The 24,312-nt window shown below is 39.4% G+C and overlaps 1 non-coding gene across 1 annotated transcript; it reads right to left on the bottom strand.

The window, feature by feature from the left end:
- Positions 1-5,959: 5,959 nt before the first annotated feature.
- Positions 5,960-6,066, bottom strand: LOC131515575 (U6 spliceosomal RNA). The gene has a single exon (XR_009263641.1). It is a non-coding gene; the product is annotated as a U6 spliceosomal RNA (small nuclear RNA).
- Positions 6,067-24,312: the final 18,246 nt, after the last annotated feature.

The following is a 24,312-nucleotide window of genomic DNA, read 5'->3' as shown; positions in this document are numbered from 1 at the left end:
TGTTTGTTGTTTGTTTTTTACAAATTGAGTTTGTGTCAACCTCGCAGCAAGCAAGTCAATCAGCACCATTTTTCCAATTACATTTGCTCACTTTCTGTCTCTGAGTCACATTTTGGCAATTCTAATATTTCAAACTCTTCATGTTGATCTGTGATCAGTGATCTTTGATGTTGCAATGATCTTTGATCTCTTGTAATTGAGTTGGGGGTGCCCTGAACCACACCCATACAAAGGAGTGAACTTGAGAAATGTGTGTGCTCTGCCTGCTCTACTGACCATCTATTCCCCTGTCTGTCTGTCTCTCTTCCTCTTTTTCTCTCTCTCCTGTCCAGTTTCCCTATTCCTTGAGATGCAACAATATTGAAATTGGGCCAGTTAATAACCCTTCCATAGCTTTTAAGTGTTTAAGCAAAGAGTCACAGGTCTCTCACTTTAAATCAAAAGCTAGAAATGATTACGCTTAGTAAGGAAAGAACATGGAAAGCTGAGATAGGCCAAAAGGTAGGCTTCTTGCACTAAACACTCAAATTGTGACTACAAAGGGAAAGTTCTTGAAGGAAATTACAAGTGCTACTCCAGTGAACACACTAATGATAAGAAAGTGTAATAGCTTATTGCTGATAAAGAGAAACTTTTGGTGGTCTGCATAGAAGATCAAACCAGCCACAGCATCCATTCAGCCAAAGGCTAATCCAGAGCAAGACCCTAACTCTCTTCACTTCTGTGACGGCTGAGAGAGGTGAGGAAGCTGGAGAAGAAAAGTGCGAGGGACACCTGGACGACTCAGCCAGCTAAGCATCAGGCTCTTGATTTCGGCTCAGGTCACGATCTCAAGGTTCAATGGGATCGAGGTCTGCATCTGGCTCTGTGCTAGAGGTTGCTTGGAGTTTGCCCTCTCCCCCTCTCTCTCTGCCCCTCCCCAGTTCACACACCCTCTCTCTCTCTCTCAATGTAAATCAATAAACATTGTTTGGTTCATGAGGTTTATGGAAAAAAGCCATCTCCAGAGCATAAAAGTGCAGGGCGAAGCAGCAGGTAGTGATGTAGAAGCTGCATCAAGTTATCCAGAAGATCTGCTAAGACAATTAGTGAAGGTAGCTACACTAAACAGATTTTTAAAAAAATTATGTCTCTTTATTTTTGAGAGAGACAGAGACAGAATGCGAGTGGGTTAGGGGCAGAGGGAGAGAAAGAGGGAGACACAGAATCCAAAGCGGGCTCCAGGCTCTGAGCTGTCATCAGAGAGCCCGATGCAGGGCTCGAACTCATGAGCTGTGAGATCGTGACCTGAGCCGAAGTCGGACGAGCAACCGATTCAGCCACCCAGGCGCCCCCCTAAACAGATTTTTAATATAGGCAAACGGCCTTCTAGTGAAAGCAGATGCCATCTAAGACTTTCATAGCTAGAGAGGAGAAGTCAATAACTTGTCTTTGCCTGGCTTCAAACCTCAAAAGACAAGCTGGCTTTCTTGTTAGAGGTGAAGGCAGTTGGTGGCTTTCAGTCCAAGCCAATGTTCATTTATCGTTCGAAAATTTCCAGCGCCCTTAATAATTATGCTAAATCTGCTCTGCCTATATTTTATAAATGGAACAATAGGGTCTGGATGATAGCACATCTGTCTGCAATACAATTTACTGAATATTTTAAGCCCACTGTTGAGCTCAGAAGAAAAAAAAAAGATTCCTTTCAAAATATTACTGCTCATTAACAGTACTCTGGGTCATCCAAGAAGTCTGATGGAGATGTACAATGAGATTAATGTTTAATGTCTGCTACTACATCTTTTTTGCAGCCCATGGATCAAGGAGTCATTTTGACTTTCAAGTCTTATCATATGAGAAATACACTTTGTAAGGCCTTAGACAGTGATTCCTCTGATGGATCTGGGAAAAGTACATTAAAAACCCTCTGGAAAGAATTCACCATTCTAGGTGCCATTAAGACCATTTGTGATTTATGGAAAGGGTCACAATATCCACATTAAGAGGAGTTTAGGAGAAGTTGATTCCAACCTTTATGGATGACTTTAAGGGGTCAAGACTTCAGTGGAGGAAGTAACTGCAGATATGGTGGAAACAGCAGGAGAACTAGAATTAGAAGTGGAACCAAAAGATGGGACTGAATTGCTGTAATCTCATGATCAAACTTGAATGGATGAGGAGTTGCTTCTTATGGATGAGCAAAGAAAGCGGTTTCTTGAGGTGGAATCTACTCCCGGTGAAGATGCCGGGAAGACCATTGAAATGACAACAAAGGCTTTAGGATACTACCTACGCTTAGTTGATAAAACAGCAAAGGTCGGGCTTGAGAGGATTGACTCCAATTTTGAAAGAAGTTCTACTGTGGGTAAAATCAAACAGCATCGCATGCTACAGAGAAAATGTCCATGAAAGGAAGAGTCAATCAATACAGCAAACTTCACTGTTGTCTCGTAACAAACTGCCACAGCCACCTCAGCCTTCAGCAACCACCACCCTGATCTGTCAGCAGCCATCAACATCGAGGCAAGACCCTCCACCAGCAGAAAGACTGACCTGCTGAAAGCTCAAATGATGGTCAGCATTTTTCAGCAATGAAATATTTTTAATTAAGTTAAATATATAATTGTAAATAATTTTATTTATTTATGTATTATTATTTTTTTAATGTTTATTTTTTTTTGAGAGAGAGACAGAGCACAAGCAGGGGAGGGGCAGAGAGAGAGAGAGGGAGACACAGAATCCAAAGCAGGCTCCAGGCTCTGAGCCGTCAGCACAGAGCCCGACACAGGGCTTGAACTCACAAACCGTGAGATCACGACCTGAGGCGAAGTCGGACGCTCCACTGACTGAGCCACCCAGTCACCCCTTAATTTTGAATAATTTTAATAAGATATTTTAATTGTTTCTTTAGACCTTATGCTATTGCACACTTAATAGACTATATTTTAGTGTAAATATCCCTTTTATATGCACTGGGAAACCAAAAAATAAATTTGACTCACTTTATTGTAACACGCACTTCATTGCAGCGGTCTGGAACCAAACCTTCAATATCTCCGAGGTATGCATGTATATAGATATGCACATGAATATATATAATGAATATATGAATATACATTATGTTATGCTTATTTTCTTCTTATATATTTGGGATAATATGTATATATATATATATATAATTTTTTTTGATGTTTATTTATTTTTGACAGAGAGAGAGAGACAGAGCATGAGCGGGGGAGGGGCAGAGAGAGAGAGGGAGACAGAGAATCGGAAGCAGGCTCCAGGCTCTGAGCACAGAGCCCGATGCGGGGCTCGAACTCACAGACTGCGAGATCATGGCCTGAGCTGACTGATGTCGGATGCTCAACCGACTGAGCCACCCAGGTGCCCCTAATATATATACATATATGTATATATGTGTGTATTCTCTTTCTCTTTCTTTCTCTATAGATAGATATATATACAGTATCTCTCAATCCATCTATCTCTGGAATTTACTTGTAAATTTAATGGTATGAATTAGAAATCTTTCCATGATGACAAGCATAGATAGATCTACTTCATTCCAATGGTTGTGTAATGTTCTCTATAGTATTAATGAACCATAATTTAATCATTGCTGATTGATGGGCATTTACCCTATTGACCTTTTGTTGGTGTTATTTCAAACAACACCACATCATTCTCTCTCTCTCTCTCTCTCTATATATATATATATATATATATATTTAAATTTTTCTCTTGGCTTGGATACTGTGTGCCTACACACTCTATATTGTCTTCACGATATCTTTGATCACCTCTTTTATTTTCGTTGTGTCTTCTTACACAAATCACCTAAATGTGGGCTCTCCCTAAGATTCTGTGGTTGCTTGTCTCATTTCTTCCTGTACATTTAATGATCATATCCATTTTCAAGTCTTTAATTAGCATTTCCATACATATAGTTCTCCAATTAGGTCTTGTGCTCCATTTAATTCTTAAAGGACTAGCTATGAATTTTCATATGCCCCTGGTCATTTCCATATGAATATGTCTCACAGGCAGCACGTCAGTAACTAGATTCTTTACATTCTCCCTTAAACTAATTTCTCTGCCAACATTGATTATGATTGGTTATTGATGAGAAGGAAGAAATGGTGTTACAATGAAGCAAAATTTCCAGAGGCTCCCAGCCAGATTAAACCAGCCCGGGCCTAAGTCATGCAGAAGAATGAAAATAAATTTGGTTTTATAATGATGATAAGGCAAAACCATAAAAATAACTCTTAAAAACAAGCATCAAAGTGAGAAAATAGCCAGTGTTGTGAGGTATCACAAATTATCTGTCAAAGACTTGCATTCTTTAAAAACTTATGGTGATTGGGATGCCCCTGGGTGGCTCAGTCGGTTAAGCGTCCTAATTTGGCTCAGGTCATGATCTCGCGGTTCGAGCCCCGCATCAGGCTCTGTGCTGACAGCTCAGAGCCTGGAGCCTGCTTCAGATTCTGTGTCTCCCTCTCTCTGTCCTTCCCCTGCTCTTACTCTGTCTCTCTTTCTCTCAAAAATGAATAAACATTAAAAAAAAAAGAATATTAAGAAATTATGGTGATCAGAATCCAACCATCAAAAGGCACCCAATTAGATCATCTTTGGTTAGGGTTCAAATCATCTTAAATGGTAGGAACAGGCACTGTGTTCCATACAGCTGGTCAATAATCCAGATTCAGCTTAGTTTGTCTAACAACATAGTCTTTCTTCTCTGAGTTTTGTAATAATGTAAGAAGGGCTGATACTCATCTGTTACGAACAGCAGTGATTACACCAAAGGTTAAAATCGACATACTTCCATTCAGGTGGGTAAATGTTCCAACTTTGTGATGTACCTCCTCAAGCCTCCTTTGCTCTTCTGCTGATCTCTCCTGACTTAGCTACTGAGCGGTTTATGCCTGGGGTAACAGGAGGGGTAGGAAGAAGGGGGAGTTTAGGAGCTTGCTCGAGTAATACAAGCATCCAGTTTTGATTTACGAATGACATTAGTTGCCAAAAAGTTTGAATATTGTCTGTCTAGAACCTGGAAAATTATCTTGAAAACGAGAATAGGGGCGCCTGGGTGGCTCAGTGGGTTAAACATCTGACTTCATGATCTTGTGGTTCACAGGTTCAAGCCCCATGTCGGGCTCTGTGCTGACAGCTCAGAGCCTGGAGCCTGCTTTGGATTCTGTCTCCCTCTCTCTCTGCCCCTCCCCTGCTTGTACTCTCTCTCTCTCTCAAAAATAAATAAAACATTAAAAGAAAAAAAAGAAAACAAGAATAAAGATAGAGATAATGAAGAAACAAATTTAAATTCAAGGTATGAGTACTTTTTAATCCATTTAAGTAGGAAGTTGTAATAATTATTGTGATCATTTGTGTGAACTGTTTGAAGCATTTAAATATATCCAATGTATTATTTGGGATTTCGATTCAATGTGAGAATTTTGATTAAGTTAATTGAAATCATTACTGAAATGCTTGAAAATTTTTTTGTTACATCATTGGCTTTCATTGGTTGTATAATAATGTTTGTCTTAATAAAAGAATGTAATTAATAAACTCAGGAAACTGACTAATATGCAAAGTACAAACAACAGGGATTGTTCCTGTCCAAGCAGGACTCTCCTTAAATATAAAAAATAATGCTATAAATGTGCACAACGACCCATGCCTGCTGTCCATCTGCAGGTTCCTTTTTCCATTTAGCAAATGTTGATTTCCACGTGTCAAGTAACAGACAATGGCCTGTCGACTTTATCACTCACCTGCCTCTTGTGCATTTTCATCTCCCTCTGACTCATCGGGTTGGAATTCTAGATGCTTAGTTAGCCACAGCACAGGGTTTGGGACAGTGGACTGCGCTTGCAGATTGCAAATCGGCGGGTGCCAAGGTTAGATGGCCTTTTTTTTCCTCCTTTCATGTCACACAGGTTTTGCACACATTTTATTTTATTTTATTTCTTTCAATATAAAAAGCTTCACGAATTTGCGTGTCACATTTGCACTGGGGCCATGCTAATCTTCTCTGTGCCGTGCCAATTTTAATATATGTGCTGCTGAAGTGAGCGCAGTTTTTTTTATGTGTACTTATTTTTGAGAGAGAGAGACAGAATGTGAGTGGGGGAAGGGCAGAGAGAGAGGGACACACAGAATCCAAAGCAGTCTCCAGGCTCTGAGCTGTCACCACAGAGCCTGATGCGGGACTTGAACTCACAGACTGTGAGATCATGACCTGAGCTGAAGTTGGACACTTAACCAACTGAGCCACCCAGATGCCCCAGCACTATTTTATTATTATTATTATTTTTTTTTACTAAGCTCTATGCCCAATGTGGGGCTTGAACTCATGACACGATCAAGAGTCATGTGCTCTACTGAGTCAGCTAGGCACTCCTCTGTTTGAATTCAGACATTTCTCTGACAAACTATTTTATAGATTTAAACGTGTGCTTCAAGGGGAGCCTGGGTGGCTCAATCGGTTGAGCATCCGGCTTCGGCTCAGGTCATGATCTCGTGGTTTGTGAGTTCGAGCCCCACGATGGGTTTTGTGCTGACAGCTCGGAGCCTGGAGCCTGTTTCAGATTCTGTGTCTCCCTCTCTCTCTGCCCCTCCCATGCTCACACTCTAGCTCTCTCTGTCTCTCGAAAATAAATAAACATTAAAAAAAGTTTTTTTAAACATGAGTGCTTCAAATAAAAAAATGAGTTTGTTTGACGGCAAAATGGGTTTTAAGCAAAAAGGATCTTTAGTTTCTCATGGCCCTTCTTTTCTTTCAGTGAACTGAATCCTGGAGAGAAATGGGTACCTGTGAGGGGCAGACAAGCACAGTCAAGTTTGGAGTCAGAAGGACAGGTCGTTCCACTTCTGCTTCTCTCTGGCTCTATGAGCTTGGGCGATTCATCTCTTTTAGCTTCATAGGACTGTTATGAAGAGAACGTGATATCACACACACACACACACACACACACACTAGCACAACCTAAGTGCTCAATAAGTATTAACTCTTACTTTACATACTTTACTTTGTGTTTCTTTTTTTAATGTTTATTTATTTTTGAGAGAGAGACAGAGAGAGGAGAGTCTGAGAGAGAGGGAGAGAGAGACAATCCCAAGCAGACTCTGCACTGTTAGCACAGAGGCCAATGTGGGGCTGGAACCCTTGAACCACACAGCGAGATCATGGACCTGCCTGAGCTGAAATCAAGAGTTGGCCACCTAACAGACTAAGCCAGCCAGGTACCACATCTGTTTTGTGTTTCTTGAATGCTCCAGGTTAAGGTTCTTTCTCTTCCATTCCTTCTAGGTAAAACATATTATTTCTCTGATTATTTAGATATGTTCTTGACCTAATGTAAAGTTTCTAAAGAAATTAATCATTATAGTGTGTGAGATGTGAACTTTTAGTGAATTGTAAGTGATCAGTCTCAATCCTACTTGTTTGAACAAACCCACTTACCGTGAAAATCTCTATATGACAAAATAATTATAAAGCCCATGGTATTAATTTATGTATTTTAACAAACAATGACTAAAACACCAACTCAAGATGACTAAAATATTTCAGCCGTTCTTAAGATTTGTATTGTAACTACTATAATTAGTTACATATATATATATAATTATATCTGTATCATTGTTATACTTTTGAGGAAACTGCTAGGCTTTGTTTTACAGATATAAGACTGCCTTTTTGCCATATAACATTCAAAGAAGTTAGAAGCAAAGGAATTAATACATTTGAAAAATCTGTGTCCTGTGCCTTTTTAAATGCCAAATTTCACTGTGACAAAATTATATTTTACATTTCTTCAATGTATTTGGTAATTTCATAGAAATCATATACTATATATATATATATATATATATATATATACAGGTTTATATACTCCTTTGTTATAACTTTTTTGTATTGGATATGAAGAAATTATGATTACAAACTCATTTCATCAACATTAGCCTCCAAAAATATTATTTTTATTTAAAAGACAGTAAATAATTCGCACCAAGGTGTGAAGAACTGGCTGGTTTGCTTTCAGGGGTTACTTGTTTATTGAAAGCAAATGTGGTCATTTGGAAAATCTCTGATTCCCAAGGAAATCTTTATACCAGGTAGGTTGAGCCCTTGACCTATGTCATCACATTTAATCCCTCTAGGAATGTTTCTAGGTAGCTATTATTGCCTCTTTTTACAGATATAAAACTAATACAGTGATTATCTGGCTAAGTTCATTCAAGAAGCAGGGAGAAGCTGATGGAAGCCATCTTTTTCTGACTGATATTTCTCTACTGCCTCACACTGTTGTCTAATGACCCATTTCTAATAAAAATATTTCTCGGTGCAGGCACTTCTGAATGGCTTTCATTGTTGGAGGAAATGGTGTTTTCTCTGAGATGGATTCTTGAGGACTCACCTGTTCATAGTTGCTCAAACTATTTTAGGGACAGAATTTGGTGTTTTTGCAACATGTGTATATACCTATACTGATCGCATAGATCTGTGTATTACTTATTATGTTCATACTTTCACGAGTGTCAAAATTGAGAGACTCCTGTTCTCGGGGCACCTTTATTTCCGAGCCAAGGACTCAGAGCAAGCCAGCCTCATTCTCCTTGGAACCGGCAACAACTGCAGAAGCCAGGAACCCAGGGCTGATTCTTGACACCTCTTTCCCTCTTACCTTCCATGTGGAAGAATCCAGCATCACGTGTTATCAGTTTTATCTCCTAAAAATCAGTGGGATCCATTCACTTCTTCCACCTTCCAGTCAACATCAGGGTTCAAGCTACCACCACCACTCACCTTGATAACCATAACTGGATTTGTTCCAAGTGGTTTGCTCACACCCTTTCTTACCTCCCTGTATCTATTTTCATGACGCAGCCAGAGCGATCTTTGAAAACACATATCTAATCAATTCATTTCTTTGTTTAAAACCCTTGCCTTTTCGGTGCTTTAAATTTACTTTTTCCTTTTATTTATTTTAGAAAGAGAACTGGGGACAGGGGGAGAGGGAGAGAGAGAGAACTCCATGCTCAGCGCATGCGGGACTCTATTCCAGGACCCCGGGATCACGACCTGAGCCAAAATCGAGAATTGGAGGCTCGGTGACTGAGTCACCCAGGAGCCAGTCATTGCTTCTGTTTTTATTTACTTGTAAACAAATTTATTTATTTTTGAGAGAGTGCAAGAAGGGGAGGGGCAGAGGATCCAAAGCAGGCTCTGCGGTTTCAGCAGCGAGATCATGATCTGAGCGCGGACGTTGGACGTTCAACCAACTGGGCCACCCAGGTGCCCCCTCATTGCTTTTATAATAAAGGCCGATACTAGTGTTTGGTGGGAGGTAGATCCGAGAGTGGTACATAGACTGATGTGGTGTTTCAAGTACGCACAGAAGCAGTAGCATCTTTCATGCCTTTTCTCGTGGCTTGCTATTACGAGAACTTACTGTGACCTCCGATGGAAACAAAAATGGTCTTTCTAGAGAATTTTCTGCACCGCGACATTAGTAATGGTGTGTTGTAAGTTCCCTTGGCAGGGCTAATGTGGTATAGCTGGGAAGGTGCTGTGGTAGAAGGCTTAACGGGATGAGCTTTGGAGTCAGACTGCCAATGTTGGAGACATGCCTCTCTGCTCCTTGTTACTGGAAAACTTACTTGATTCCTCTGGGCTTCAATTTCTCCATCTGGAAAGTCGAAGGAAGAGTCTGTTGTGAGGATTAAAAGGGATAATACATGTGAAATCTGCTTTGCAGAGCACGGCACATAAAAAGAATTCAGCAACTCATGGCTGTTTGCATTAGGTTCTTTTGCATTTGGTTCTTTTTTTTTTTTCTCCCTAAACTGCCACTAGAGCCATAAATGAGAGCGAAACAACATAAATGTAAGTATTTTTCTTCCATGTTGAGGTAGGTTTTAAGTGAGAAAGGGAAAATGGCCACAAATAACCAGAGAATCAAAATAATTTAAACAGATCACTGTGCTCACCTGTAGAAAAAACACTGATGACTTTGTAGAAAATAGAGTAAAACTCAAACCAGAAGAAACAAAAATCTAAAAGTTCTTAGAAGAACTTGAAAAATTGTCAAGACTTGCCAACACACTCCCTACCACAAAGGGAACAAGGCTAGATGGGTTTTTTTTTTTTTTTTATCATGGAATTCTATAATCTCTAACGAACACATAGCTCCATTGTTACCTGAACAGTTTCAGAAGCTAGAGAGAAAAGAAAGTTTCAAAATGATTTTTATGAATCAAATTTAATATTGATATCAAATTTTAAAAATTATGGTGTACTTGAACGTGCAACAACCATTCACTATATCCGAAAACTTAAGTCCATTTTTATGCAAATCTTTGCTCACACCCAGCCAAAATATGAATAAAAAGAACTAAGCAGGATATGAACAGACAAATATGATATATGTAAGTGTACTCATACACTTTTCTATGTATGAATACAATGATGCTTAATATTAGGAAATCTATTATATATTCATTCATATTTTATAATATATTCATTTTGTTAGTAGATCACAGAAAAAACCACATAGGCGTATCTGTACATGCTAAAGGTATTCGAAAAAATTTAACAACCACTCATTTAAAAAACCTTATTATTGGGGCACCTGGGTGGCTCGGTCAGTTAAGCGTCCGACTTCGGCTCAGGTCATGATCTCACCGTCTGTGAGTTTGAGCCCCGCGTCGGGCTCTGTGCTGACCACTCAGAGCCTGGAGCCTGTTTCAGATTCTGTGTCTCCCTCTCTCTGACCCTCCCCCGTTCATGCTCTGTCTCTCTCTGTCTCAAAAATAAATAAACGTTAAAAAAATTTTTTAAAAAAAAATAAAAAAAAAAACCTTATTATTATATAATTAAATAGAAATATCTATAATGTGACAAAAACATATGGTGAAACACTGGACACATTCTCATTGAAGTCAGGGCAAAAACACTTCTATTATTTCTATTATTATTTATTATGGTTCTAGAAGTCTTAGCCAAGACAATTAAACAACAGAAAGAAATGAGTTAGTTAAACTGCATAGGAGAAGAACTATTTATAATTGTTTTCAGATGATAAAATTATATACCTGGATATTTGAAGAGAACCACTTGAAAAGCTATAGCAAAAATAAAGGAACTAATAAAGATGGAAGTTTGTAAATTGATAACAATAACAATCTAAAATAACAATCTTCTTAATACACGTAACAACCAACTCGAAAATAAAAAGGATGAAACGTTCCTTGTACAATAATAACAACAAAGGATTAAATACTTAGGAAAAAAATAGGGGTGCCTGGGTGGCTCAGTCAGTTACACCTCAGACCTCAGCTCAGGTCAAGATCTCATAGTTCATGGGTTCAAGCCCCCCATCAGGCTCTGTGCTGACAACTCGGAGCCTGGAGTCTGCTTCAGATTCTGTCTCCCTCTCTCTCTGCCCCTCCCCCACTCATTCTCTTTCTCTCTCTCTCAAAAATAAACAAAGATTTTAAAAAATGAAAAAAATAAGTACTTAGGAAAAAATTTAAAAAGCTTTGTTTAATACTTAGTGATAGGAATTATCTGTTGAGCATTTATGATTGCCAGATGGTGTTTTCAGCGCTCTGAAAGGAGCTTTTCATTTAATTCGTATTTCAACTCTTTGAGGCAAGTGCTATTACTATTTGTGTTTTACATGTGAGAAAATGCAGGCACAGAGTGTTTGTGTTACTCAAGATCTGAAAACTTGAGAGCCTATACTCCTAACCAGGAGAATATAATTCCTCCTGAGCAGTATAAAACTCTCCGAGAAACATTTTTAAGAAGTGGGGAAAAAATCCACTGTAAAAACATACATTGTTTTCAGTGTGAATACTTGGTATTTTGAAGACATCAACTTTCCCTATTTAATTAACAATTTAAGGTAACATCAATACGAATACACAGAAGATTTTTCAAAATTAGATAAGCTAGATCTTATATTGCCAAAAAGGATTAGTAATAAAGTAATAAAGGAGCAACGGTGTCCTATATTAAAATATCATAAATTTATGTTAATTTAAATAATTGTGCATTGACACCTAAGTAAACATACACATTACTGGAATGATATAAAGTGCCCAGAAATCCAAATATAACTGAAAATTTAAATTCTGAAAAGAATGGTATTCAGATCAATAGAAAAATATATTTCTTAATACAAATGAGCTGTATCCTTATTTCACTGTTTGAACCCAAATACATTCTAAAATTGTCTAAAGACTTAAAAGTGAAAAAATTAAAGCTATAAAACTACTAGAAGAAAAGTGAAGAATTTTTAAAACTATTTAACTTTAGTGTGTATTCGTATGTGTGTGTGTGGGGGGGGAGGGGTCTTTCCAAGCAAACATAAAACCTGAAAGCTATAAAAGGAAAGATTTGATAAATGTGCTTATATACATATTTTAAATATAAACAAAATGCAAAGATAGATTTCAAATAGAAAAAAATATTTGGAAATATATGATGGACCGAGGGCTCATGTGGTTAATCTATTAAGAATTTTGCAAACCAACAACTTACATATCAACATGGATAGAAGACATAAAATACTTACTTTCCATCATATAAAACTTTTAAACAAAAAGTCAGATACCACTATCCTGTGATAAACTGCCTTCATATTTATATCTTCCTAAATATTTTCTATGAATACATTTTTTAGAAAAATGGAATTAGATTTTATAATAATCCCTTTTGACATCTTGCACATTATAAATACCTTTGGATATCATTAAATGTTCTTCTGCGACATAATTGAATGGCAAACTCATTTTTCATGTCATATATATTTGTTTCCAGTTTTTTGTTTTTGTGAATATTCCTTAAGCAAAATCTTTGTGCCCATCCCTAATTTATTCTGGTGAATAAATTCTCAGAAATAGAATTGCTAGGTGAAAGGGCATATGCATTTTAAAGTTTTTAAAATAATAACTTTGGACATTCTTAGATAGTTCTAATTTGTGCATTCTCAAGCAGTATTTAGAAGCAGATTTCTCACCGGATTCTTGTTAAAATTGGGTATTACTATGTTAAGAAATATTAACTAATTAGACCATTGGAAAAGGTATCTCATTATTGTTCTAATATTATATAAATGATTACTATTGAGATTGGATTTTATTATACATGGCTACTGAATTTTTTTGTGTGAGTTTAGGCATTCATTAAAAGAAATGACTGTTGAGTTTCTTTGGCTAAAATAACTATCTGGATTAGAAAAAAATGATCCGATCATTTTTATTTCCATAGTTCCCAGAGTAGAGTACGTATTCTTGCAATCAGTTTAGGAATAGTGTCACAAATAGTTTCTTAACTGATGAACTCCTAAGTAGCTGCAATTAGGGAAACTACATATGCAAATTAACCAAGCCCTGGGGAAAGAAGAAAAACCTGATGAGTCATCACAGACTTTAGCCGGTTCTCCGGTATTCTTGCTGGTGGTAAAGTTTTATCTATTTGCTTCCTGTACTTTCTCCTTAGGATTTCTTTACCTAATAAACCTGATAACTTAGAACTCTCTTTCACAGGAATTGGTTTCATTTCCAACAGTCTAGAGAAGACCTAAACAGCTCGGTGTTACATTGTCAGTTAAACCAAGGTGGAAGAGGGGGAGGGTAGAGTAGTGATAAATGAGCAGTCATTTCAATGTTTTCTTTCCAGCAGAAATCAGAGCCAGATTACACTTTATCTCGCCCTGACTTTTGGCAAGATAGATAGCTACGCAAAATTTTCGGGTTCAAATAGTCTCCATCAAAAGAGCTAAAACCCTCATCTTCTGGATGCACTGAACTTTCATCTTTTTAACTGAAGGGATCCGATTTCTTTTACTGAATAAGAAAGAATTTATTCAAATTATTCTCCCAGTCTTAGGTCTTTAACCAACATAAAGGCATACAATGAAGGAAATTAACATCACTGCTTGATGCAGATTTTTTTTTTTTAAGAGATTGTCCAAGAAGTGTTATTTCAGATCCTGAAAGCAAAGTGATTAGGTTTACTTGTAACCAATAGTCCCCGTTTCCGTTCAGAGTTGCCTATTTTAGGTGTTTAGCCTTCGATCTTTGCACTACCTGATAATGTAGCATTGTCCTTAAAGCTGATGCAACAACAAAAAAATCACCTTAAAAGCATATGCTGTTGAGAAACGCTTCCTTTTAATTGAATTTCACGTTAGAAATTTATCTATCTTTGTTGGTCGATATTTAGCACAGACGTCTTTGTTTTTTCAAGGACTTTAATGTAGAACGTCACGTATTAACGACAGAAGTAAATACATTAAGTTCTGAAATGTAGGAAGACGGAATTGGACTGTGGCTTGTTCTTTTATCGTTAGGTGTAGTTGTAAAAGCAAGAGTTGTGGGTGGAATTGGTGACGCCAGGATCGAAGTTATCTTCAATTAAGAACTACAATTACATGGTCCTATTCCATATTAAGCGGAATTGAATTTCAGTTTCAAATCATTTGTCAGTGCTCTGAAAGAAAGAAAGAAAGAAAGAAAGAAAAAAAAACCCTAAAGACTTCTAAACGACCTCACTGATATATGACCCGGATGCTGCCAGACCAAACGATTTTTACCAGGATGGACCCTCCAGTGTGGGCTCGGGACTGGGTCACCTGCAGGGCAACCTCACCAGATCTCAGATTTGGTGACCTTCTCCGAACCTGGGGGGAAGGTGCGGCTGGAGAGTGAGTGGAAATCTACCCCCCACCCCACCCCCACCCCCCGCCCCTCGACTGGCCTGGAGGCGGCAGCTGGAACCTAGGAGCCCGGAGAGGGCACCTGAGCTGCCAAGGGGCCCCGCAGCGCGTCTGCAGGTGGAGATGCGCCTCTCCGCGGCCGCGCGCACCCTTCGGGTCGGGAGCAGGTGGGAGGATCCTGCTTTCCGCCCCAGCACGGCCCGGGGTCAGGGGGACTGTCCTCTGTTGCACTGCCCAGTCAATTTGTCAAGGTCCCGCATCGGATAAATAGCTGTCTCCCTAGACCTTTATAGTGACTAATGCAAATAAATCGCAGTCACTTTTACTGAGCGCGTCAGCGGGCAGCCGGGCTTTAATGGCTGAGCCTCCCAGACCTCCGGGGAGGGCTGTGCCCAGCCTCTGGGCGCACGGCCTCGCCCAGGCCCGATCCCGCAACCTCAGCCTGCGACTCCGGCCACTGCGAGCGGTCGAAGCCCAGCCCCAGAACGCTGGCATGGTCCGCCCGCTGGAGTCGTCGTCGGGGGTCCCTAGGGCAAAAAGCGAGGGAAAAGCCTCTCATCTTTTTTGTGGGTTTGTCTGGAATTTTTACCTCCTTGCCTTGGTGGGAACATCTCCCCTCTGGGATTTTGTTTACTCCCTACCTCCCCACCCCCTCGCCCTGCAGCTGTAAGCGGCAGAAATTCGAAATACCTTCCGCGTCCCTCTTGAAGACTTTGGGGCAATCCATCGGATCCTACCGATTTCCTCTGGGACCTTTAAAGCTTTGATCCCCAAACGTAGAGTTCCATCTCCCCCATTTCCATCCTTCCCCTCTGGGACCCCTCTGGATGCCTGCTCAAAATACCTGCTGGCGCCAGAGGAAATTCACTTGTAACAGATACCCAGCGGGTGTAAAACCAACACTCCGCTTCCAGGGTCATTTTCCTCCCAGCTTCTGCCCCATCAACTTGTCGCTTAGCGAGCGCTAACGCCGGGAATTATTGTGAATCCTGAGTGCTGAGCTGGACGATCTGGAACCACTTTAATAGACTCGATGATTGCTATTTTACACGTTGCTTCCGCGCCTCTGTCCTCTGCTCCGTGCACAGGCCTCTGTGAGACAATTAACCAGAGGCCAAGATTGGTCGGTCGACAGGTAGCTTTTGTGAAAGGACCTAGCAGGTCTTCAAGCAAACCTCAAAATATCTAAAGTAAAACCGGATTGTTCTGTTTGCTTCCAAAGCAGCTATTGAAGTAAAAAACAAACACAAACAACAGCAAAACCTCAGGAAAGCAGCATAGTTTTGTTTGGGCGGACTAAATAAACTAGAAAGGTTTAGCAGGTAACAATTTTGTGATGGACTTATTTGCAGATATCATGTACATTTCATAAGTAAGATGAATCCCTCATAAAGAATCCATATGATATGAATGTAGATGGCCAGGATATTGAGACAAATGATAAATATAAGGGGAGATGAACTTCTCTTCCTAAGCATTTGCAAGAAGGTTGAGTGGGTTTTATTCGCACGAATAAACGTTATTACACTATTTCTTTTCACAACAGCAAAACCAGTTGGTCCAATAATAAAATATTTTTGACTGTTGAAGAATTTTCTTATGCAATTTTAAGTATCCCATCCTCTTTGAATGTTACTCTTTACAAATTATCTGGCATGCTTATGATTAGTGTGTAAAACTCTTAAGCATTACAAAATGCTGAAAAGAAAGTACATGCTGTATTTAAATTTCTAAACATAGAAGTTTGTTGGAGAGATAGTGGATACTTTCAGATTCTTGTATTTGAAAAGTCACCTGAAAATTGTCTTTCCAAGAGAAGGCATAGATCGCTCTGGAGTTTTCTGCTTGGCCCTGCCTTTGTGCTGCTGACCAGAGTTTCAAATGCTCACAGAACTCAGTTTGGCTGATCCAAGAGAGGGAAGTCTATGCAAAGGTCTTTACTCCAAATTTCCTGTCACCTAGGACATCTTGAGATGAGCTCAGCTGACAGGAGGTGCGAGTTTTCAGCCAAGATCCATGATGCTTCATGTTTTTCTACTATGGTATCACTTTTACGGTCAAGGACTTGTGGAACAAGTTGAGCATAGAGTTTCCCCATTTTGTAAATCACTTCTGGAGAGCTTGCCTGCTTTGTAGGTCAGAGATGGAGTTTAAATGGTGGTTAAAGATCAGGTACAGATATATGCTAGGAGTTAGTAAGATCTTCCTGTGGGTAAAAATTACCATTTTTCAGATTTGGAGCTCTTAGTGGAGCCAAGGGTGACATATAATTTTTGTTACTTGAGCGATTTCTTGTTTATAAGGTTTTCCAGTTTGTTCCTCTGCCAAAAAGAAATGGCAGAAAATATCCGCATATGAAAATTGTAACTTAAAACAGTACCTTCTAGGTTCTAGTAAAGCTAGGATGATTTTAAGGAGAATACCAAGGACAACATATGAAATACTCTACAAATTAAAGCTGAATGTCTACGTTATAATTGCTGTTTCGTGAACCTTTCAGAGAGCAGGAGGGAGGGACTGGGGCAGGAGGGAGTTTCTCAGGATTCCCAAATTAAATTTCCCCATGGCCCATTACGGGATTTATTTCACAATTAAATTGTGCAAACTCAGTTAACCAATCGAGTTTTCTGTTCTCACGCCAGAGTATTTTGCTGGGTGACAGAGCCTAACAGTGTTGTTTTTGGTATTATCAACCTGAAAATAAGTCATTTTTTGACAATGCCCAAGGAAAATGATTAGCTTCAGGTTAATGCTGACAAGCATGAAAACAAAGCTTTTTTGGGCAAATTGAATTATTGTAGTATTAGAACAGAAAAATGGCAACAACAAAGGAATGCAGAATAAAAGATTAAGATAAAAACAATAATGCCAGTTGTGATGACTGTATCAGTTTTGATTTTCTGCCTTTGATGGAACTTCTTATTTCTTTTTTTAATGCTTATTTATTTTTTAATTTTTAATTTTTTAACATTTATTTATTTTTGAGAGACAGAGAGAGACAAAGCATGAGAAGGGGAGGGGCAGAGAGAGAGGGAGACACAGAATCCGAAGCAGGTTCCGGGCTCTGAGCTGTCAGCACAGAGCCTGACATGGGGCTCGAACCCACAAACCATGAGATCATGACCTGAGGCAAAGTCGGACGCCCAATCAACTGAGCCACCCAGGCACCCCTAATGTTTATTTATTTTTGAGAGGGAGAGAGAGACAGAGTGTGAACCAGGGGAGGGAGAGAGAGAGAGGGAGACACAGAATCCGAAGCAGGCTCCAGGCTCTGAGCTGTCAGCACAGAGCCCAATGTGGGGCTCGAACCCATGAACCTGAGATCATGACCTGAGCCGAAGTCAGACACTTGACCTACTGAGCCACCCAGGTGCCCCTGATGGAACTTCTTAAAATGATGTTGTGCTTTGTAACTTTCTAAAATTCTTCTCAAAGAAGAGATTTAAAAAGGCCTTAAAAATAGTTTGAAACATAGGAATTACATTATCAAAAAAAGTAGCACTGACAAACAATTTTCTAGTGAACTTAATTTGTGTGCAAAAGTAAGTAAATAATTGTGCTTCCAGATAAATCTAAGTCCAGGTAATTCTTCAAACCTCGTTTCTGCTTTCTGAAAAACAGCCTTATTGAGATATAATTCACATACCATACAATTCAGTCATTTAGGGGCACCTTGTTGGCTCAGTCAGTTGAGTGCCAGACTCTTAATTTCAGCTCGGGTCATGATCCTAGTGTCATGGGATAGAGCCCTGAGTTGGGCTCCTAGCTGAGAATGGAGCCTGCTTGGGATTCTCTCTCTCTCTCTCTCTCTCTCTCTCTCTCTCTCTGTGCCCTCCCTCCTATCAAATAAATAAAAGATAAATAATTAACCCATTTAGAATATACGATTTAAGGTACTATAGTATATTCACAGGATTGTGCCAATATTACTACAATCTAACCTAAAATATTTTCATCCCCTCCCCCTACTACAGAGACACATCCCCATGCTCTCCCCTCCCCCTGCCCCCCATCTCTCCTTCCCACACCAGCTCTAGACAACCATGAACATGCTTTGTCTTTATATTTGCCTATTTGGGACATTTCACATAAATAGAATCATATACTATGTGATCTTTTGTGACTGGCTTCTTTTACTTAGATGACGTCTTTGAAACCCATGTTGTGTGGTATGTATCAGCAATTCATTCCTATTTGTAGCTGAATAATATACCATTTTATAGATGCACAGAATTTGTTTATCAATTTATAGTTGATGCACTTTTGGGTTGTTTCCCTTTTTTTAATTTTTATTTTTTTAATGTTTATTTATCTTTGAGAGAGAGAGAGAGAGAGAGAGTATGCAAGCAGGGGAGGGGCAGAGACAGAGGGAGGCATGGAATCCGAAGCAGGTTCCAGGCTCTGAGTTGTCAGCACAGAGCCCAATGTGGGGCTCGAACTCACAGACTGTGAAATCATGACCTGACCTGAAGTCAGACACTTTGAACCCACCGAGCTACCCAGGGCACCCCGCCTTTTTTTGATTATTATAAATAATACTGTTATGGACACTTGGATACAAGTATTTTATGCTCTACTCTGCTTTGCTTATATAGATAGGGCCAAGCCCTGCTGGACATGTATGTCCTTGTGATACTATGAAAATTTGCTCTTCACCTTGAAGAAAATAAAATTCTCACCCAAGCTTTTCTCCCCATTTGCCACGCTGTGAACTATGTCCCCTGACATGTGCATACAGCTCATCTCTAAGAAGCACTATAGGAGTAAAGATTTCTTTAATTTGTCTGTTCATTTGAGCCAATTAGAAGAAAGGGTCCTGGAAAACAAAGGGGTGTTCTGTTTGCAGAGAGGCAAACTCATACAGTTAGCCAATGTCACCTATTTTCAAGTGCAGTATTGGGAACCAGCTGTATTTGCCTATGGACTTTCCACGTGGTGCCATTTGGATGCTGTTTTTTTCTTCTTTCGTCGATTCTGCTAGCCCTAATATCTTGGCAGCTTGCTTGCTGTTGTAATGCCTACGTTCCCCGGGATATTCATTTTACGTGCAACAAAGTGTTCTCTTCCGTGTGGTCCGCAGAACTTCTTTAGTCTTGTTGTGTTTGGTTCCCTCACTAGGCATTTGATTTCTATAACGTCAGGCTCATTTGCATTTTTTTTTTAATTTTTTTTTTTTTTTTCAACATTTTTTATTTATTTTGGGGACAGAGAGAGACAGAGCATGAACGGGGGAGGGGCAGAGAGAGAGGGAGACGCAGAATCGGAAACGGGCTCCAGGCTCCGAGCCGTCGGCCCAGAGCCCGACGCGGGGCTCGAACTCACGGACCGCGAGATCGTGACCTGAGCTGAAGTCGGACGCCTAACCGACTGCGCCACCCAGGCGCCCCTCATTTGCATTTTTTAAGGCACAGGGAGAACACTTGTGGTGTTCTGTCGTGCAGGTGTGACGAGCCTGGCTCCAACTGTATTCTACCACATGTATCGCTTGCAAAGTAGAACGCCCAGGAGAACAGACGGCATGATATGAGGCAGAATGGACAGCTGTTAGCACTTGTAAATGTTCTCTGCAAAAACGGGTCATACATTCGCTCCACACATATTAACTGATTGCCTGTCAGCATAGTGCTGATATTTTGACGTTGGCGAGTTTCTTCTATTCCTTTTTTTTTTTTTTTTTTTTTTTTTTTTCATGTAGCTAAGGATTTACCTTCTTTCCAGGAAAATAGATAAACTATTGCTCAAGACCGGGCCTTTTTGAATTGTGGCATCGTTTGTGAGAGATCGAACCTGTCTAACGTACTTAAATAGGACTCCCAGACACAAATATTAAAGTCTCTTAACTTTAAGATATTAGCTATTACCAGATTTAGTATGCAGATTCGCCTAGCACCTCCTAAAATACCTGAGACTTTGGAGCTCACAGGTGGCATGGAACATCCTCCGTAGCACACAGACAACGATTTACTATCTTTGAAATGCAGTCGATTCTGTTGAGAAACCATACAACTGAGCTTCATGCCGACTGATTAAGGTTTACATTGTACAGAGTGGATGACAGACCTGGTGGCTGTTACCACATAGTTAATAGTTGTAGAAAATTCCAAAAAAGAAAGGCCACTTTGCCAGTATCAGCAACACCTTTGTAAAAATCTCAAGGTACGTGTTTCAAAGGAAATAAAGTAGAGCTCCTTCAATTTGCAAGAGGAAATTTTCAAAGAGATAGATTCCAGTTATTCAGGCTCAGCTATGGCAGTAGAGTTAGAATCATGAGCCCGAAAAATTTGTAGAGGCAAGAAGTGGCTTGGGAATTGGGTGAGCGTTCGTGATCTGAGAACGTGGTTTTAGACACGGCAGCATGAACTCCTGAGGTATGGAGTTCAGATGAAGACACTCCACTCAGTTGACATCTCATCCGCCAGAGCTTTGGACTCCCTTTTCCTGCTCTAGCATTTCATTTTTTTAAATTTTTATTTATTTTTTTAATGTTTATTTATTTTTGAGGCAGAGAGAGACACAGCATGAGCAGGGAAGGGGCAGAGAGTGAGGGAGACACAGAATGTGAAGCAGGCTCCAGGCTCTGAGCCGTCAGCACAGAGCCCGACGCGGGGCTCGAACTCACGAACTGTGAGATCGTGACCTGAGCCGAAGTCTGACGCTTAACCGCTTAACCGACTGAGCCACCCAGGCGCCCCTGCTCTAGCATTTCAAAAGAGATCCGGCCAAGCAAACATTCCCCTGAAGTTTGGAAAGTTGCATTTCATCCGTGTTCCTGACTAGAACAAAAAATATTTGGTTGCTAAATACTGTAGGAAGGTGCTTCAGTGCAATGGAGAATTGTTTAAACTATTTGATGTGTCCTAGGCATAGGGTTCTTTACTGCAGAAAGATTTTCTGAAATTTTTCTTAAAAAAAATTTTTTTATGTTTATTTATTTTTGAGAGAGAGAGAAACCTAGCGCAAGTGGAGGAGGGGCAGAGAGAGAGGGAGACACAGAATCCGAAGCAGGCTCCTGGCTCCGAGCTGTCAGCACAGAGCCTGACGCGGGGCTGGAACTCAGGGACCGCAAGATCATGACCTGAGCTGAAGTCGGATGCTTTACGGACTGAGCCACCCAGGGGCCCCTGAAAATTTTCTTAAGTAAGTGAATAAAGGAGAGAGTAAGTGATACAATAAATGCATTGTAAAGTCAAGACATCTGTTAGGTCTATGTAAGAGGTAAGGAGAAATTTAGCATGGTGTTTGGCAATCTAGTTATGTGATTTGCATTTCACTCCAAGGGTACTTACCACCTTCTCTTGTCTTCTCGCACTATAAGAATGCTAGTTACTATTAAAATCCGGACAATTAAACATCTTGGGCTACTTTGCTGTATAGGTTGTCAAGGCTCATGTTCTGGAGAATAGGTAATGAGTGGAAAATAGACATGTATTTCCCACTGGGAATTTCAAAGTGCTTTTTTAAGTCATTTGGAGACTCTCTATTGATGGATGGAGGCAGATTTTGAAGAAAATACAGAGAAAATGCAAAACAACAGGGGTAAATACTAATCTTCCCACCGTAGGAACCTGGGCTCTGAGTGTTTAAAACTGTAAAAAGTATCCCACATGTAACTGTATGAGCTGAAGTATCGTAGGTAAAGTGTCATCGCCTAACTAACACCCTGACTGTCCAGTAAGTGTCAAAGATTGCATGACTCTGCTTGGGGTGTGTGTGTGTGTGTGTGTGTGTGTGTGTGTGTGTCAGAGAGAGAGAGAGAGAGAGAGACACACACACACACACAACGGGGAAGGGCGTATAAAAGACGTTAAACTTGCTACTCTCTAGTAACTAAAGATACTTGGTATGCAAGTGCTCAAAAGGGTTCTTGTTTAAGAATTGTTAGTATTAAATAAAAAGAGAAAATTATTAAAAGGTTAATTTCGTAATGGGAGACCGAATAAATTCAGGTTTCACTATAAATACAGCGTTCTTTTAGCAGCAATTATTATAAAATAGCAACTAAATGCCAATTAAAATTTTTTTCCTCTGAAGAGAGGGAGATCTCAGACTTTTTGTTTTCATTAATGTCTCTGTATGTTGCAGAGCTGGGCCAGAAATTGATGGTATTTCAGCAGCCACAAGTCCTTGGGACTTTGGAAACCATGATTCAAATTTTCTTCTTTTTTTTTATTAGGTCCATTTCACTCATTTCGGGAAAAATTTTGAATGTAGAAAGTACAAAGAAAAGAATAATTACAGCCACGATTCAATTCTCAATAAATTTCATAACAAGGTTATCTTTGTTAACATTGATCGTTCAGTGTTTGGTTGAGCACTTATCGCTTCCTGTATATTGTACATACAATGGGAAGATTCATCTCTCGTTGGGCAGAACAGGGATGCAAATGAATGCGTCTTAAATCTTCTGTTACTTTGCACGGATAGGGTTGGCATTATAACAAACAGAACAAACATTTGCTTCTTGTATTTTCCAGTTTCAAAGCTGAGGGGAATGTGTCCAGTCAGTGGTAAGAAATACACATTGTTTTATTTTAGAGGAAATGAACCTTTAAAGAACTGTCTTTGTTCCTTTTGGTTGTAAAAATTTTGAAATATAAACTAAAACAAGAAACACTAAATTATTGTCGCTTAGGGTTCTTTCTTATTAGTGCAGACAACAGTGAAACGCTGAGGAATTATTTATTTGGTCTAACCGAATCTTTCTTGTGAAATAAAAAATGCTGCCCTGGAAAGTTATGATTTCTTTTTTTCCCAAATAATCCAGACCGTCCAGGGTAAACCTGATCTGCGTTATCACCTAAAGCTTAGGGGAAGAAACATGCGCCATGATTTCTAGCTTAAAATAAATATTCCCCATTATGTATACTTTTATAAATTATTCAAGTCAGAATTTAAAAAATCTAAGTACCACTGAATAGTGACTGGGTATTTCAGGTTAGCATGATTCTTGTAGCTAATATTTGCAAAAACTTCTAATAATTATCAAGATGGCCTTTATTTGTTTTTTCTTGTCACTGACCCATAGGATATACTAAAAGAAAACAGATCAACCTCTTTCCCGATAAGGAAAGTAACCAAGAAGGCCATCTGCAAAACTAGATTGTGGGGCATTATTTTTTGAACATGCATCAGAATATGTTCATGTTCATTGCCTTGGGCTGATGAGATGTGCTATTTCTTTAAGTAAGTTTGAAAACGTTTATATGAAAACAGTGAACGTAGGCACTGTTACATTTTTTTTTTAAATCTTTTGAAAAGAAAGGAACTAACAAAAATTGAAATTCCAGCAATGTCTGTTTCTTAGATGAGATCCGTTTAAATTTTTTCCAGGGCATAACAAAACACTTACAAAAATCTTAAGCATTAAACTTAACATACCATGCTGTGCTCGCTTCGGCAGCACATATACTAAACTTAACATACCATGCTTTAGAAAACACATGAGAGCGACCTGGATTTAGGGGGTTTAGACCAACTCTTTGAAGTCTCTTAAATCTCCTTGAGACCTAAAAGTTTGTTTATAACTAACAGTTGCTCTGTAAAAACAATGTTGACGAGATGTTTTAAAATTTTCTTGTTAAATTTTATAAGAATA

Source organism: Neofelis nebulosa, chromosome 6 (genome assembly GCF_028018385.1).
Source record: "Neofelis nebulosa isolate mNeoNeb1 chromosome 6, mNeoNeb1.pri, whole genome shotgun sequence".
Taxonomy (NCBI): domain Eukaryota; kingdom Metazoa; phylum Chordata; class Mammalia; order Carnivora; family Felidae; genus Neofelis; species Neofelis nebulosa.
This window is presented reverse-complemented; position numbering and strand designations above follow the sequence as displayed.